General features: G+C 39.8%; 2 long non-coding RNA genes across 3 annotated transcripts in view; one reads left to right on the forward strand and one right to left on the reverse strand.

Annotated features, from left to right (window-relative positions):
- LOC104910097 overlaps window positions 1-13,175 on the reverse strand; it is a 122,454-nt gene that overhangs the window by 62,694 nt on the left and 46,585 nt on the right. The window lies entirely within an intron of this gene.
- Window positions 2,808-8,754, forward strand: LOC109366582. The gene is made up of 2 exons (XR_002112959.2): window positions 2,808-3,294; window positions 8,114-8,754. It is a non-coding gene; the product is annotated as an uncharacterized LOC109366582 (long non-coding RNA).

The following is a 13,175-nucleotide window of genomic DNA, read 5'->3' on the forward strand; positions in this document are numbered from 1 at the left end:
TCAGGTTCAGGGATGTGAGAATCCTGGCTGCCAGTCAAGACTGAGGCAAAAAACTCATTGAATAAATGCTTGGATTCTTTGCTTTAATCAACGCAATTGCTTCCACTCACTTCTCAGGGCATCCACACTGTTGTGTGTTTAGGAAAAACACTGCTCAGCATGGTAGGCTGAACAGAATTGGCACTCATGACCTCAGCTGGCCTATTGAACCAGTCTAAAATCTGTCTCCAGCTATTTCAACCAGTCCGGGATTTGAACACTGCTAGAACAGCACTGAGAAATAGCTCATTTCTATTTTTATAGATAACACCTTTTTACAGGATTAACTTTGACACTCAGACTGCAGAGGTAGCTTCCAAAGTTTTAGCCAAACTAATGTACCTCTGGCAGGGTCACCCACATACATTAGCTGAACCCCATCCATGAGGGCTGACAGTCTCTCATACTTCCCCCAAACCGCCTGCAGCCAGATGGAGGGCTGGTCAGTGTGGGAAGTTGCCTTTCACACAGATGTTAGCACATATGCATTTGTAAAGGTTAGTTATTTTTAAAGGTTATTTAGCAGAGAGAGCGTTTTCAGAATATGACAGCCTTAAATCTCAACTTTCAAAAGGCAAGAATTGCTGCTGACATCTACAACCAACCAAGTCACCATCAGCATTCACACAAAACCTAAACTTTTTGAAAGGCTAAGAAATGTGTGGACAGTTTTCTACCCGACATCTTTACTCCCAAGATGGTTCACAACTCTCATCAACAGATTTGTCCAGCAGTGGTGCCATGCCTAGCCAGAAACCATACCAAGAATTAGCACCTCTTAGTTGTTTCCCATCTCCTTATCTCACATCTATCTCCAGCCTACACCTCATCACCCAGCAGCCCAAAATGTTTGGCCACCTTCCACTGGAAACTGCCTCTTATCCATCCCAATCACTACAATCTGATGCCCAGCAATGTTCCTGCCCTAGTCCCTAAATATAATGCTTACTCAAGCATGCTGACATCAGATCTAATTATTGACTTCAAAATGAGCAACGAGAAGAGTTTCCTTCACCTCATCTTCTGTTGCTGAATAGAAACAAGTCCTGACATCTATTCTTTAATTAGCATGAATAATGACAAACTTCAGATTGGATGAATCTCCAAGTTGTCTCCCAAAATTAGGCCTAAATCCAAACTAACCCAAACATTTCTGGATGCTGTACTCAAATTAAAAGGGGGGGACAATTTCACTTCAACTATAAGCTGATTCTGAACACAATGCTGCTAAGCTATTTTCTTCTTTTTATCCCACTTTTTTTCCCCCAGACTTCAGTCTTTACAGAGTATTCTTCCTATCCCAGAATTCCCAAGATTACCTTGTCTCATTTGGCCTAGTCAAAAATAAAACACTTAAGTGTGAGCACAAAAAAGAAAACCAAAACAACAATACACACACCTAGATTATTATTCTCTCTCTCTCTCTCTTTCTTCTTTTTTTTCTTAAACCTACGTGCCTTTTTAACATAGCTGAAATTCATTTGCTCCTGCCCTTGCTTTACAGTTACACACATCTTCCTTTTGTCATTCCCCACTTTTCACTTTAGCAAGCTAAGAAAAGAGTCTCACATGCAGAAGATCCAAATTTATGCTATTGTAGAGCTCTGACAGCACTTGAAAAGAAAAAGAGGATACAGCAGCAGAAGAACCTACTGTCCTCTACCACAATTCCACAGCCATCCAGCTGGACACAACATGTCCAGAATTGGTGCAGTCTTTCACAGGGCCCCCCCTTTTTCATGCTACGGTATCAAAGATCATTTGAAAACTAAGAAACCCATCCAGTGTTTCATTTACCTTTCTGCTCATGTTTCCCTGGCAGCTTCTCTGATCTGGTCTGTATCTATTATGCTAGATAAAGAATAAAATACAACACTGGAACAAAGCCGATGTGTGCAACTCTTCCTCCCGTGGTCAGTGTTTGTGCTGCTGAGGTGAGGTCAAAAAGAGTGGTTCAGCTCTCACATTTTCTCAGCTACTGTCCTCTGTAGGCTGCTCTTATGCAGTCATCATGCAGCAAGGTGAACGCTGTTCAACACAACAGCCAGTTTTCCCCAGTGACGGTATCTCTCATCTCCATCTGCTTTGATATCACACACTTTGTTATTTGCAGACGAGCAGCCAGGTCAGTCAGGACCTATGTGAACACAACCTGAGAGCCTGTTTCCAGCCACAGCTGCTATTCGCCGGCCACGCTCAGAAAAAAGGAAAGCTGCTCTCTGGGGGCTGAGCTTGTTTCCTGTGTTGTAATTTCATAGAAGTGAATCTTCCACTAACCTGGTTGGCTGACACAAATGCTACATGGAACAACAGGAGGCTTGTCAGCACTGCTCCAGCATACAAATGAACGTAACAGACGGGTAGCATTAAACTCACCTAAAGATAAAATTATGATCTTCAGTCATTGAGAAAGATGATAACTTAACCACAGGATGTATCGCAATTAGCTTCCTCAGCAGCCTACAGAAGCAATATATACAAATTACAAGATAATCTTCCGCAATTTGAAACCATTTAGGATCCTTAGCATCATATACTTGGATCAATTTAAATCTTAAAGTTGCTATCATCTTTCCTTCTTACTCAGAGATAAATATCTTCTCATTTTCTAGTGAAACAGAGTGGATGCCATTTTTTTTTTTTTAATCTGGTCTTACCGTATTTTTTTTTTAAGTTAAATAGTTAAACTATAATGAACTCCACAGGACTCTGGTTGTAAAGAACAAGTGCTGGTCGCATCAATATCTGTATTAGATTGCCCCCAGTGGCAAGGAATTGTAAAAGACTTTCACATAGAAAGAGAAATGAAAAATTCCAATTGAGAAATAGGTCTGCTGGTGGGAAAAAAATAATGCTGCATTTAGAAATCTCTAAGCTTTCATCATTTCTAGGAAACTGGAATGGGAGGAGCATTCCTCCTACTCCTGAAGACATCTGCACTGTGGGGATATAGGGAATCTACTGCAGTACAAATACGATTTTGGCAAATTAAGCCTTGTCAGAATCACAGCAAACTTTCCATTGATCTGGGTTCACTTATGCTTTTGTTACAGTTCTGGACTTTTTTCTAATGTTTCCCTTTGGATGTGTACTTTAAAACTATTTCATGAACTTGAGATGCTTGATTCTCCGCACAGTCTCAAGAGTAGGCAAGACATTTCTTTCTATGGTCGTCGTCTTCCTCCTCCTACCTTGTTTTCAACTTGGCATCTGGCAAAGCTGGAAAAACTCTGGGACATAAAAATTCCCTTAACTGTGAGTAAGCCCTCTTTATTATGTCTTTCTTAATAAAATGGCTTGTTTGATTAATGTCTGTTTGCATGGAAAATTCTCGCTTCTCCTTTGCTCTCTCTAGCAATCACTTTGTGTTTTAGTGTCTGCTTTGGCAAGAGGAAAAAGTGGAATGCTGGGTTAAATTACAGCCCCTTCCTGAGATCCGTGGGACTTCTGTTGTTCATTTCCATGGCACCAAGATGTGACCCTTATTCCTAACCTAAAGTCCCTGACAGTTACCTACTACATCATTTTAAGTCTCTGGAGCAATTGAACAAGTCCAAAGGTGCTATTTAAAATACCAGTGATTTTTCAAAAGCCTGTTTAATTCATTAGGCTTTATCCAGTGTGCCCAGTCTGGTCCAGACAAATCCAGTACTGTGTTCTCTCATGCTCCCTTGGCTTCTAAGCAGCAGTACTTTTCACCTTGCATATAGAAAGAATTTAACACATACCAAATTAAAAAAAAATAAATATCCTTCCCTATTGAAATCCATGGTTGATATGCGCACATGTGATGATTTTAGAGCAACTGAATCTTTGCTACAGAAAGATGGTTATTTAAAACCTGAACAGGAGACTCAAATTTTTTACAAGTTACTTGTACTTGAGTTTATGGAAACAAATAACAGACCTGCAAACACTGATGTACTTGGCAGTTCTGGGTAGCTGTCTGGACTCACAGCCAATGGAATTAAACATTTGAGAGATTATGATTCATGATATAATCTGATTACGAAGGTAATTACACCTCTTGTCATTGTTGACAATATATTATTATAGAGACAAAAATCTTGGTTCTGCTACCCGAATTCCAAGGGAGGGAATAGACAGAGAAAGAGAGAAGAAAACAAAACAACTTCCCTCTCATTTTATAAAAGACTCTCTGAGTCCAGAAAAAAGAAAGAAAGAAAAAAGAAAGATCTAACAAGAATCATATCAGCAAGAATAATAAAGTTTTCTTAAAAGTTAAAGTGAAAAATATTAAAGAGAGATGACACATATTTTCAATACATTTCTTAATAAACACATAAAGGCAAGTTTGAAACGTCTAGAAAACTAGAATGAAATTAAAAAATGAAGAAAATCCTGAATATAACTCATGGTTTCAGCTTTGCAAGTAAGGAAACATATATATTCCAGTGCAACCTGCAAAGGCAGAGGTTTTTCTAAGACAAAGAGTACATTGTTTTGAGAAGTGCAGGTCAGAATCAAGGATTGGATTCACTAGCCCATGTGCTTTGCAGTCTATTTCTTAGTTCCATATGTACAGTAGCTAATAAAGAGCTAAAACTGTAATCCTTCCATATTTTCCATGAAGTTGCTTAATCTGTATGCTCATCCCTTACTTACTGCTTTTAAACTATTCCTCATTACAATGAAGATTAAGTTAATTTCTCAAGTTATTATCTCATAAAATCCTGCATGCTCGAGAGTTACTACTTTTCTTTTCATAATGAAATTAAATACATATATATCCCAATAACTACAGGACATATTTCCCAAACACTATTTGAAACCCCAAAAGTTTAATGCACTGATTTCCCACGAAACAAATATTTGAGTAACTAATTTTTCTTAAGAAGACCAGTGACCAGTGGAAAATTTCAGCATCACTATTGGAAAAGGAAATTTTGATTGTTGTGCCTGAAGAGTAAGAAAGAGAGTCAGGTAATGAACAAAAACAAACAAACTGAAACAGAAAACAAGTCCACAAGTAAAGTTTATAGCACACACACCTTTCTAGGTTATTATTATTAACCTTTTTAGGTTACTTATTTTCCCCGTTGGGCTTGCAGGCAGGGATGGACCTCCTTGTACAAAGCAGGATTTCTTCATGGTTTTTTTCAATTCTTTAATTTATCTAAAAGCCACCTGGACTTTCAGCTTGGTCTCTATATGCCTTTTTAAAATAAGGGTATTTTAATTTCCCATATTATCAACAGTGCAGATGGACGGCAGAAATAGGAAAAATAAGGAGCCTAGATTATTCAGTTCTTGATTATGGGATTTCCTCCATTTTTTTATATTAGAACTGGTATAAAAAAAAAAATTTGCTTCCAAAGCCTCAGGTGAATCTAGTAGTTAGAAGACAAAAACAGCACTTTGGAAATGTACCCGTCCTTCCTGAAAAGAAACCAGACAGCTCAGATAAATGGTACTTGAACTTCTGAATTTAAAAAGCAATTTTACATAAGAAGCATAATTGAATCTGGGATCCACAAACCAAAAGGGGGAAAAGTAGGGCATGAATGTTTAAACCTCTGTCAATATTTTACATCTGAAAAGTGCCAATCTTTTAAGACTGGTGGCTTTCAAAGCAGTACAGACAGACTGTCCTTATGCTAAATTGTGTACCATTCACATTCTGCTCATTCATAAATTTGATGTAAATTTCAGAAGCTTTAAGGAAAAGAGAGCGGGAGGTTCTGTGGAAATGCAATGAAGTATGCTTATGATTATCTGCTTTTGGAAAAGTTAAGTTTATTGTAGGCACACATTAGCCACTTTCAGGACATAAAAGCCGGACTGTTCAGTGCTAGAAGACATTTTTTCTAGGAATAATCTTACATCCTAACCATAGAAATGTGTGCTGCCCACAGCGAGGGACACATACGGCCCTGGAAATGCCATTCCCTTTCATGGTTGTAAACCAAAGCAACAAATCATTTCAGTAAGACCATTTTCTGTTTTCTGCTTGGTTCTACAAATAAAAAAGGGCATGGGCCTATCCTGCTTTGAAACAACAAAAAAAATCATTTGGGAATTTAACAATAATTTAATTTGTATTAGCCATGGCACAATATAAACATTTTCCTCAATGCTGAAGCACAAACAGATTGCACACATTTTCCATGTGTTTTTTTTTTTGTTGTTGTTGGATATTTTTTTTTTTTTTTTTGTCTGTGAGCTGCTGAGCCTGTTTTCATTAAAACAAAGAAAAGAACACTTCCTGTATGAATCAGAGTTTTGTATCCAAACTGCAGGATTCCTTATTTAATGGTCTACTTGTTGATTGAATTAATATGGATATTTAGCAAAGGTGGACCAACTAGAAAAGCAGAGAGTCAAAGGACAGAAAATATCTTTGCAAAACAGAAACAGGGAAAATTAAGTCAAATAACACAGTGCCAGAGCAAACAGATATGACATGAGAATTTGTACTCCCTCACCCCCATTTCCATCAATATTAATTTGTGACACTTCCCTGCCCTATGAAGTAAGCACGAGCTTGAGGCAGAACTGTGAGAACACTCTTGCTCAAAACTAATGTCAGAAAAAGACAAAAGACAAGCTGCATGAGCTCCTGATGTGGAGGCTGGGCTCGGCTCTGTCACTGTACCTTGTCCAAGAGCTTGCAGGAAGGTAGGGCTGCAGCTCTAGCCGACAGCTTTGGTACTCCCTATGTAGGAAAGTGAAGGGTTTAATAGCAGCTCTAGACTCATCCTAAGCTTCTATGAGCTGTACCGTACAAGACCTCCCTTTAAGGTGCCCACACTTTGTTGGACATGCAGGAAATTCATTCCTTTTGAAAATGAGACCACAGTCCCTAAGCTAGTCAGACTCTTTAACAGATAATCTTTTTCTTTGCCTTAGGTGTGAACTTTGTACAATTGTTTTCTCTTGACACTTGTCTCATTGCAAAAGAAATCACCATACTGACTTAAATTTAATAGGATTTGAACTCCGTTTCCTGCCAAGAAAGCAGAATCTTTTAGTTTCCTGTGCACAGGAACACAGAGATGTTAAAATTAGCCACAAGCAGTATATTGCTCCCTGAATGTAAGAGAAAGGTATTGCAATTTACTGCACAAAGGAAATTACTTAAAACTATCCTATCTGCAAGTAACAGGTTTAAACAAAATGTTTTCTGGTTTGCCAAGACCATGTACACAAACAACAAAATGTATACATTTGGGTTTTGTGTAATGAAATGAGAATCACTTCATGGTCACAGCAGACAACACTGTTACTTAATTCAGCATCTTATAACCAGTGCTGAGATGCTTTTTTGGCTGTGAGCCACAGAGCACACAGTAACCCAGTTTGCTTTTGCTGTATCTCTTACTGCTTTTTTTCCTGATGGCAGCACAGCCAATGTTGTCAGTACTGTAGGTAGTGCCTGTAACATTTTGGAAGGTGGGGAGGAGCTGAGGATTTTCTGCCAACTCAGTTTTCAGCTTGCTCCCTACAATGCAGCACTCTAACAATTGTCACAGAAAGAAAAGCAGGAAGGGATGAAAGTACTACTTTTACTTTTGCTTGGTAGCAAGCTTTTCAAACTGAGCAGGAGACACAGCTGCAGTCAGGCCCTCCTACACACCCAATGGCTTGTTTCTGCTTCCCATTCCCAGAAGGTGGCTGTAGGCCAGAGGAGGGTCCTGACAGCACCCAATCTTTTACCAAGACAGCAACTGGGGTCTGCTTCCATGAAACTGAGGAGCAGGGAGCTGTCTGCTTCCATCTGTGTGCTGATTCAACCTGCAAACGTGGCAGAAAACAAGACCAGCTGAATGGAAGAGGCTGGATGGGTGATGAAGCTGGAACTTATGGGAAGAAAGAATGATGCAACTGGGACAGGGGGATGGAAAGAAGCAGAAGGAAAACAGGGAATGTAGACAGTAGGCTTTTAATGTTGGCATTGATGCCCCAAGGACTGTCGTGCTGCAGGATACAAATAAAAGTCCTAGGCTTTCTCCCTCAGACAAAGCAGTATCTACTTCAAAAATACAAAATAATTTACAGCCCTGAGCAGAAACAGTCTGTCTGGAGTAATAAGTGCTTTTTCTCTTCCTTGCAGAGAAGGAGCTTCGTGAGCAGCAGATCCTATCAGCACCTGTCTCAGGGTTTTGTTCCGGCCTAGAAACTGCGGTGTCTAACAAGGACCAGGTTCTGGATTCTGCAGCCTGCAAACCTCAGCCATTTCTCACTCCTACCCAGGCATTTCCTTCTGAGAACTTCACAGACTCTTAATACATACCAGTCCCCTATCAAATTAGGTTACAATAGACCATGAGTTCATAAAAGATTGGTCACATCATGTGGAAGGAGAGATTAATAATTTATATAGTTTGTTCTAATGCGTAATGCCTTTTTTTCATTAGGAAGTATGCCTAACAGAATAAACACATTTTGCCTCTATTAACAACCCAGAGGCCAACACTGCTGGTTATACACCTATAGACCCAGAACAGCTCTGATGCATCAGCTACTTTCAGTGACAGCAAAGGGTAATGCAAAGCACCTGACTGACCAACACTGACACATACACCCCCACCTAACCACAGCAGCTCTCAATCAGGTAACCAGGCGTGTTTAGGAGAAAGGATGGGGACAGCAGACATCAGATTTTTAAACGAATCCTCACTCGCGTTCAGCAAATTAAAACATTATGCTAGAATGTGGAGCACTGTGTGTTATAATTTTCCTGTTTTAGTCATACTCTAGAAATAAGAATATTTAAACACGTTTTGGAAAATCCTGTACTCCGTTGCCTGAGGTACAGTATTCTCAAAGGACACTGCTAATCCAACAAACTCCACAAAATAAACAAAATGACTTTCCTTTGTTACTTATGGCTCCTAAATTATAATAAAGGAAATGTAAATCTGGGTTCACTTTTTTTATCATTGTTTTATGTTTACTTTTGTATTCTGTTGGATTATAAAAGACTAATTTGTTTTAGTTTTCTTTCTAGCCACTTTTCAAGCTCTAGCTTAGTAACAAGGCTCCATTTTCTTTCAGAAAAACAAAGTCCCAACATCTTCCAAAAATTTTCCATTTATGCTACAGTTTCTTAAAAAATAATTGCTAGCAATGATAGTATTTGGACTTACACTAGCTGGCAAAGCAATGTACTCACTAAGTGATAACACTTCCTTTAAAGTTATCTTCAGACTATTTTTTAATACTTTATGTCACTTCATTGCTTCAAGACCCAGATAACTTATTCTAGCTTGATAAAGGAATTCTTGCTCTTACCCCACCACTGATTGCTCTGCCAGGAAAGCCTCTGCTGTTGCCCATTCCTAAACTGGGTGATATTGGGCCCAGAAGGGGAAGCAGAAAGGTGAAATGGCTGTAACTGTCAGCACAAGAAGCATTAGTTCCCTTCCACGCAATCTCAGCGATCCATCTGTCCTACCTCCAGTAAGACTGGAGAAAAGACTGCTTTTATCTCCTTTTTCAATCAGACTCTTTCAATTGGAAGTGAGTGTTTGTGCAAGACACAATGGGGTCATGCCACTGTTTGGAGCTTCCCAGTGCTACTCTGATACAGATAACAAAAACAATTAGAAACAAAAGTACGCTGGGGCACTTTAAAACCTATATACACTGATCTTAAGTGGACTCAGCTTCATTTTCTGCAGCGTATACAGCAGGATACTTTCCCCGTGGTAATTGACATTTTGCACTAGCCTGGTTCCAACGAAAATCGATCTGATTCCCTCCTAATAACAACAGAGAGTCATCTTGGATGACAGATTTTAGCCATTAATTTAATTGATCATACATACTGATACAGATTTGGGGAAATATTATTCTAGCATAGCAACACAAATCCAATCAGAAGAGCAGACTCAGAAAAGGTGAGTGACTCTCCTGAAAATGCGGTTTTACAACATTCACTCACTGTGAAAGTTATTTTGATACAGAGTAAAGAAATACAACTGTAAAAATGATTCAGTAAAAACACAGCAGCCGGGTTCTGCTGCCATTCCTGAAACAGATTAGCTTATTTTCCTAAAGTAACACTGGAAACTTCATGCTCTAGAGCAGCAGTGGCAGTAATTCCCTACCATTTTGTTCATGGATCACTGTCAGCTTTCTGAATTCACAGTGGTCTACCCCAATGCCTTATAACGTTAACCGTTTAAGGCAGCACAGCTTCACAGGACCAGCTAAGAACCACTGCTCTTGCAAAGTGTGGGCTAACAACAGGGTTGCTGAAATCCAAGACCAATTTGTTCTGATGACTTCAAATATGGATTTGAGGTCTACAGCTAGGGCAAGTGGAATAGCAATGAATGCGGTAGCTCTTCACTTAGAGGTCACTTATGTACCAAACAGCCAACTTCTGCTGTAACACCTCAGATTCGCCTCGTCATTTCCAACTTCAGCAGAGTCAGCCTTGAGGAAAGCACTGGCCTCATCCTGAGCACTATCCTGGAGTCAGATTGCACAGTAACAAGGAATTCCTGGCACCGCGATACAGTAAACAGTTCTCCCATGTCCAGGATGTAACACCAGAACAGATGATAATAAATAAGCCACTTCAACAGGGCTGTGAAAAATGATCCGTGACATATCTGTGGAGAAGCAAATGTCATCTCGGAACAGGCTTGTCTGGATGCCTACAGGAGAGCTCACAAACCGTCTGGCTCAAGTTTGCAGCCCACTATGAGCACAGAGCTGTGAGCAGATTGGTGCCTGACTAATTTCGCACAGCGGTTCTCTACCTACCGAGTGCTCTTTCAAGCTATTAGCGTCACAAATATCAAACGGGCTGTCACAAAGCTGTTTATCAACCAACTCCCAAATCCAGGCCGGTATCCAGCAGTAGCCACTCAGTACTGATATACGCACACACAAACACTACCTCTCTAGTAGGCACTGCATCTAATTCAGGACAGTTACAGCCCCCGTGTCTTTGGAAATTGGCACTTACGTGGGATTAGAAGCGCAGCTCCTTACATTAAAAGCCTCTCTTCATGTGGCACTTAAAGAGCTACTCACAAAAGCTAACCTCAGCCTAGTGAGATCACAGATTTTTCTATAGATGGTAGAGGAAGCAGCTCTGATGGAGAGCAAGGTGATCCAGAGGAGAGGCTTGACCTAACTATGCTGGTGGTCCTCCAGAGGCCCCACTCCCTTCACACATCACTCTCTGGGGAGCCTTTTGCAAATACCCCTCCTTTTATGCTGCAGAATCCTAAGACTTCACTGTGTATCTTGTAGTATTTGATGTTTGTCTTGAAGACCCTTTTTATGAAGTCATTTAATTTTATATCAACCTTGGGTTTTGCTAAAGAAAATACGTATATTAACTTTCCTGTATTGGAGAAAACTAGGAAGAGTAAAGCCCAGAGATTAAAAAAAAATAAAAAATAAGGGAAGAGTGTCACAGAAATGCATCAAAATACAAATGAAAATAAGACCAATGAAAATAAGACATTTCAGGACCTGACCCACCAATGTGTGGCATTAGTAACACTCTGCCCTACTGCAACAGCCGAAGAAGACATCTGTAATTTGCAAAAGGAGTACCTGCATTAACCCTATGTCCAGTTTTCTCAAATTCCCATGTATTTTAGAATTCCAGTCTATTCATCTTTTTAGGTCAAAATCAAAATTTTGCAATAAATTGGAAAAGTTAATCTATTTTCAATATCTGCATACAAGAATTGTAATAAATTTTCCCAAAATGTCATGAGCACTGCTTATAGCTGACAAAGTCAGAGAATCATAGAATAGCCTGGGTTGAAAAGGACCACAATGCTCATCTAGTTTCAACCTCCCTGCTATGTGCAGGGTTGCCAACCAGCAGACCAGGCTGCCCAGAGCCACATCCAGCCTGGCCTTGAATGCCTCCAGGGATGGGGCATCCACAGCCTCCTTGGGCAACCTGTTCCAGTGCCTCACCACCTTGTGAGTGGAAAACTCCCTCATAACATCTAACCTAAAGCTCCCCTGTCTCAGTTTAAAACCATTCTCCCTTGTCCTATCACTATCTACCCTCGTAAACAGCCATTCCCCCTCCTGTCTATATGCTCCCTTCAAATATTGGAAGGCCACAATGAGGCAGCCTCACAATTGCTCAAATTAAAAAGGCCTTCTAAAAGGCATGTTATACAAGTCTGTTAAGCCTCAAGAAATATCAGATCACAATCACAACTTCACACGTTATTTTACTGTCTTTAATATCATGTCTGATAGCTTGGATGCTGTTCAGAGATAGAAGCATTGTCAAGTACATGCTGCCATTGCTAGCCGGTGATTTTCCCAGAATGAAGTCAATATTCTAGGTCAGCTCCTCTTTGCTTTTTGGTGGAGTTCCTCTTGTAGTTTAGTTATGATCATTTGATGAAAATAGGGAAGTTCTTCCATAATTTAGAATAAATCACTTTTCTAAAGGAACCAAGGACACAATCTGAAATTTACTTTAAGCTGAGCAGATTTGAGATGATGCAATTTGATTTTGTTAGGCCTTCTCAAACTGCCTAAGACTAGACTTGTAAAAAATCAAGGCACATAAGTTAACCCTCAAATTCTCTGACAAGAATGAAGGGATTAAATTTGTTTAGTTCCGAAGAGCAATATCTCCCGTACTACACACTGGCACTCAACCAGTAAAAGTAACTTGTGCAACAGCAGGACTCCAGCTCATGATCTGCAGAGGAGAAATCAACACTCCAGGGAATTACATACTGTTGCCATGTCTACGCACCAGGCTGGAGGTATATAAGTCCTAGACTCTCCCAGATGTAACAATCTTTTTGTTTGATAGAGCTCTAAGTTCCAACTTTAAGGACTTGCTAGTTTTCTGTATTGTTGGAAGGGAACAAAAGAACATAATCAGTGCATGCAGGAGTTTGCGACTGCTTTCCTGACTCTCTGACCAGTGTATCTTAACTGTAGTACAGCAAAGAGCCCTGAGATGTGGACCTAAGTATGAAGAGGAGAAGATACTATTATCAGCAGCTCTCTTTGGCACTGTATTCTTCATGCATCACCTTCCTGATGTTTTGAGAAGTTAAAAAAAAAAAAAAAGAGAGAGAGATCTCCATTTTATTTAACAATCACCAGTGGACCATAGGAGACTACTATCATTATCATACTAGTAGATACCTCTATTAGGAAAC

Source organism: Meleagris gallopavo, chromosome 3 (assembly GCF_000146605.3).
Source record: "Meleagris gallopavo isolate NT-WF06-2002-E0010 breed Aviagen turkey brand Nicholas breeding stock chromosome 3, Turkey_5.1, whole genome shotgun sequence".
In the NCBI taxonomy this organism is placed as follows: domain Eukaryota; kingdom Metazoa; phylum Chordata; class Aves; order Galliformes; family Phasianidae; genus Meleagris; species Meleagris gallopavo.